This window comes from Cetorhinus maximus, chromosome 20, assembly GCF_964194155.1.
Source record: "Cetorhinus maximus chromosome 20, sCetMax3.hap1.1, whole genome shotgun sequence".
Taxonomy (NCBI): domain Eukaryota; kingdom Metazoa; phylum Chordata; class Chondrichthyes; order Lamniformes; family Cetorhinidae; genus Cetorhinus; species Cetorhinus maximus.
In genome coordinates this window covers 34,928,951-34,934,950 of record NC_135898.1, presented here as the reverse complement: position 1 = coordinate 34,934,950, position 6,000 = coordinate 34,928,951, and positions in this window count along the sequence as shown.

Here is a 6,000-nt window from a genome sequence, read left to right as displayed (position 1 = left end):
ATTATGCAGGCAGACAGGGAATAGGTGACTGCCAGGCAGTCAGGGAGAGCCAGGCCAGCAGTGCAGGAGTTTCCTGAGTGCCTCTTGCTATATAACCGGTATTCAGTTCTGAATACTGGTGAGAGTGATGGTTACTCTGGGAATTGCAGCCAGAGCCAAGTCCACATCACCACACCCAGCTCAGCTATACAGGGAGGCTGGAGAAAGAATGGGATAGCTACAGTGATAGGGGATTCTATCATTAGGGGAACAGACAGGCATTTCTGCAGCTGCAGGTATGATTCCAGGATGATGTGTTAGCCAGGGCCTGAGATGTCACTGCAAGACCGCAGGTCATTCCGAGGGGAGTAGGTTATGAGGTCATGAGGCTGGAAGTCATGATTCATATCTGTACTAACAACATAGGTAGAAAGAGGGTTGAGCTCCTACAGGCACATGTAGGGAAACTGGGAAAGAGATTAATAAGCAGGATATTAAAGCTAATACATACATATGAACGTACAAACATATAACTTAGGAGCAGAGTAGGCTATTTGGCCCCTCGAGCCTGCCTGCCATTTGATAAGATCATGGCTGATCTGACTGTGGCCTCTACTTTCCATTTTACACTCTGTATCCTGTGACTCCCTTGTCGGTCAAAAATCTAACTCAGCCTTAAAAATATTTAATGACCCTGCCTCCACTGCTCTCTGAGGAAGAGAATTCCACAAGCCAATGACCTTCTGAGAGAAAAAAATTCTCCTCATCTCCGTCTGAAATGGGAGATCTCTTATTTTTAATCTATAGATTACTCCCAGAGCCATGTCCTAGTGAGTACAGATATAGGAGGATAAAGTAGATGAATGAGTGACTAGAGAGCTGGTGCAGGAAGGAGGGTTTAGATTTCTGGGGCATTCAGGCAAGTTCTGTGGAAGGTGAGAACTATACAGGTCAGATGTGTTGCACCTCAACAGGGCTGTGACCAATGTCCTTGCAGGAAGATTCACCCGCACTATGGTCGAGGGTTTAAAGGGAATGGGTACCAGGATGTAGCTGTGGAAAGGAGAAACAAGGTGGCCAAAGGATTGGGAGTGACAGATAGCACTGGAGTAAGAAACAGTAAGGTATTAGGTGGGATCAGACTAAGAGAGGCTACAAAAAGGAAGATAGGTTTGCAGTGCACATGTGAAAACACACTAAATGTGGCAAATATGGTTGGTGTGCTGCAGGTGCACATAACCACATCAGAATATGATGTGTTGATAATGGAGACCTGGCTCTCTAAAAAGAGCAGAACTGGGTACTAAATATTCCTGGATACAAGATGTTCAGGAATGATAGGGAAAGATAGAAAGGATCAGGATGGAGTGGGCAGAGGGGGTAGCAATACTGATTAAAAAGAATATTGTACTGCTAGAGAGAGAGGTGGCCCTGAAGAGTTCACAGACAAAATCAACTGGTTTCAAATTAAGAAACAATGGAGGAGCCATTACAATACTGGGTATATTCTAAAGGCCACCAACTGGTGAGAGTGGAACAAAAATACATGCAAATAGCAGAGCGGTACAAGAATTGTGGAGTAGTGATAATTAGAGACTTTAATTATTCTCATATAAACTGGGACAGAAAAAGAAAAGTGTTTCTGCAATGTGCTCAGGAGAAATTTTTTGATCACTATGCTTCCAGCCCAATGATGAAGGAAGTATTGCTGGGTCTGGTTCTGGGGAATAAGGTAGGTCAAGTGGATCAGGTGTCAGTAGGGGAACATTTAAAGGACAGTAATCATGGGATCATAAAATTTAGGTTAGCTATGGAAAAGGGCAAGGAGCAATCTAAAGTTAAAAAAAATGCTTCAATTAGAGAAAGGCTAATTTCAGTGGGTTGAGAACAGACCTGGCCTGGGTAAATTGGAATCAAAGATTAGAGGCAAAAATGTACTTGATTAATAGGCAGCCTTTAAAGTTTGGGTACAGTCACTGCGAGACCGCAGGTCATTTCAAGGGGAGCAGGTCATGAGATCATGAGGCTAGAAGTCATGATTCATATCTGGGTACAGTACAGTCAAGGTACATTCCCACAAGGGCCAGTGCTCCCTGGATGATGAAAGAGATAGATAGTAAGATGAACCAGAAAAAGTATGATAGCTGTCAGGCTGATAATACAAGTCAAAACCAGACTGAGCGTAGAAAATTCAGAAAGGAAATGAGAAGGGGAATAAAAGGGACTAAAAAGAGAATATGAGAATAGACAAGCTACTACCATAAAAAGGAATCCTAAATTCTTCTACAGGCATATGAATAGTAGACAGGTAGTAAGGCAAGGGCTGGGCAAATTAAGATCCTACATGGATTCCTACACATGGAAATAGATGGCAGGGTTAAGGTACTAAATGGGTATTTTTTATCTGTCTTTACACAGGAAGAAGATGCTGCCAAAGCCACAGTGAAAGAGGAGTTGGTTGAGATACTGAATGAATTAAAAAATGATTAAGAGGAGATATTAGAAAGGCTGGCTGTACTGAAAGTTGATAAGTCACCAGGACCAGATGGGATGCATCCGAGGATGCTGAGGGAAGTATGGGTGAAAATTGTGGAGGTACTTATGGCCATAATCTTCCAATCTGCCTTAGGACTCATTCATTTATTGTCACCATAGCCTTAATGGGGCTGTTGGCATGTTTTCCTCTGATTTCCTTCAAGCCTCGCTCAGTCCACATCTCAATATTATCCACCCATTCAATTTTACTTATTCCTCTTGCTTTTACCCTCAATTTCTCCTTCAATTGTTGCCAGGACAAGGCTTCATTTCCAATGTCTGTACTTGGCTATCTTTCTCTTTCTAACTGTACCTAGCAACCCTTTTGATTCCTAAACTTCTACTCTTGATCTAACCCGCTCATTTGTCTTTCTGTCCATCCAGCCAATGGAGGATAATAGCCTTTGAGATGTGGGTATGTCAGAGGATATTCAGAGTCAACTGGAAGACTGGATACTTGCCTCCAGTCCGAAATATGACCGCTCACCTCTACTCTCTGCTTCCTATCATTCAGCCAACTTCATATCCATGTTGCACTGTTATTCCATAGGCTTCAACTTTGTTGACAAGCCTGTTATGTGGCATTTTGTCAAAGGCGTTTGAATATTTTTAAGGCAGAGGTGGATAGATTCTTGGTAAGTAAGGGGGTGATGGGTTATTGGGGTATATGGGATGCAGATTTTGGGTCGCTATCAGATCAACCATGATCTTATTAAATGGCAGAGCAGGCTTGAGGGGCTGAATGGCCTACTGCTGCTCCTTCTTCATATGCTTGTATGCTCTACCTGTATCTGAACAGGAGCAGTGTCTAACCTGCATCTGACCAGGAGCAGTGTCCTACCTGTATCTGACCAGGAGCAGGGTCATACCTGTATCTGACCAGGAGCAGTGTCTTACCTGTACTTGACCAGGAGCATTGTCCGACTTGTATTGAACAGAGCAGTGTCCTACATGTATCCGGCCAGGAACAGTGTCCTACCTGTATCTGATCAGGAGCAGTATCCTACCTGTATTTGACAAGGAGCAGTGTCCTACCTATATCTGACCAGGAGCAGTATCCTACCTGTATCTGACCAGGAGCAGTGCCCGACCTGTATTGAACAGAACAGTGTCCGATCTGTTTCTGAGCAGGAACAGTGACCTACTGTATCTGTCCAGGAGCAGTTCCCCATCAGTATCTGACCAGGAGCAATGTCCTACCTATATCTGACCAGGAGCAATATCCTACCTGTATCTGGCCAGAGGCAGGGTCCTACCTGTATCTGTCTAGGAGCAGTATCCTACCTGTATCTGACCAGGGGCAATATCATTTCTGTGTCTGACCAAGAGCAGTAATCTACCTGTATCTGACCGGGAGCAGTATCCTCCCTGTATCTGACCAGGAGCGGTGTCCTACCTGTATCTAACCAGGAGTAGTGCACTGCCTGTATTAACAGAAACAGGGCCCTACGAGAATCTGGCCAGGAGCAGTGTCCTACCAGTATCTTAACAGGAGCAGTATTCTACCTGTACCTGACTAGGAGCCAAGTCCATCCTGTAGCTGACCAGGAACAGTATCCTTCTCTTCTATATCTGTACAGTACAAATGACCCTCCTGCTCCTGACCAGGAGCAGTGTCCTACCTGTAACTGACCAGGAACAGTGACCTACCAGTATCTGTCCAGGAGCAGTATCCTACTTGTATCTGGCCTGGAGTAGTGTCCTACCTGTACCTGACCAGGAGCAGTGTCCTACCTGTACCTGACCAGGAGCAATGAACTACCAGTATCTTAATGGGAGCAGTATCCTACCTGTATCTGACCATGATCCATGTCCATCCTGTATCTGACCAGGAGCAGTATCCTACCTTTATCTGATGAGGAACAGTATCCTTCCCTTCTGTATCTGAACTGGAGAAATATCCCTCCTGCTCCTGACCAGGAGCAGTGTCCTACCTGAATCAAACAGAAACAGTGCCCCACCAGAAACTGACCAGGAACAGTGACCTACCAGTATCTGTCTAGGAGCAGTATCCTATCTGTATCTGACCAGGAGCAGTATCCTACCTGTATCTGACCAGGAGCAGTGACCTACCTGTATCTGACCAGGAGCAGTGTCCTACCTGTATCTGACCAGGAGCAGTGAGCTAACAGTGTCTTAACAGGAGCAGTATCTTACCTGTACCTGACCAGGGCCAATTTACTACCTATCAAACAGAAACAGGACCCTACCTAAATCTGACCAGGAGCAGTGTCCTACTAGTATGTTATCAGGAGCAGTATTCTACCTGTATCGGACCAGGATCCATGTCCATCCTGTATCTGACCAGGAGCAGTAGCCTACCTTTATCTGACCAGGAACAGTATCCTTCCCCTCTGTATGTGAACAGGAGAAATGCCCCTCCTGCTCCTGACCAGAAGCAGTGTCCTACCTGTAACTGAACAGGAGCAGTGTCCTACCTGTATCTGACCAGGATGTGTGTCCTACCTGTATCTGACCTGGAGCAATGTACTACCTGTATTAAACAGAAACAGGGCCCTACCAGAATCTGACCAGGAGCAGTGTCCTACCTGTATCTGACCAGGAGCAGTGAACTACCAGTATCTTAACAGGAGCAGTGTTCGATCTGCAGCTGACCAGGAGCAGTGTTCAGCCAGTCTGTATCTGACCAAAAGCAGGATCCTACCTGTACTTGACCAGGAGCAGTGTCCGACCTGTATCTGACCAGGAGCAGTAACCTATCTGTATCTGACCAGGAGCAGTAACTTATCTGTATCTGACCAGGAGCAGTGAGCTACCAGTATCTTAACAGGAGCAGTGTTTGACCTGTAGCTGACCAAGAGCAGTGTCCTACTTAAACCTGACCAGGAGCAGTGTTTGACCAGTCTGTATCTGACCAAGAGCAGGGTCCTACTTGTACTTGACCAGGAGCAGTGTTCGACATGGATTGAACGGAGCAGAGTCCAACCTGCATCTGGCTGGGAACAGTTACTTACCTGTATCTGACCAGGAGCAGTATCCTACCTGCATCTGACTAGGAGCAGTGACCTACCTGTATCTTACCAGGAGCAGTGTCCTACCTGTATTTGACCAGGAGCAGTGAACTAACAGTGTCTTAACAGGAGCAGTGTCCTACCTGTATCTGACCAGGAGCAGTGAACTAACAGTGTCTTAACAGGAGCAGTGTCCTACCTGTATCTGTCCAGGAGCTGTATTCTACCTGTGCCTGATCAGGAGCAGTGTCCTGCCTGTCTCCGACCTGTATTGAACAGAGCAGTGTAAGACCTGTGTTAAACAGAGCAGTGTCCGACCTGTAACCGGCCAGGAACAGTGATCTACATTTATCTGATCAGGAGCACTGTCCTACCTGTATCTGACCAGGAACATTATCCTACTATATGACCAAGAGCAATATCATACCTGAATCTGACCAGGAGCAGTGTTCGATCTGTATTTGACTAGGAGCAGTGTCCGAACTGTATCCGATCAGGAGAATGACCTACCTGT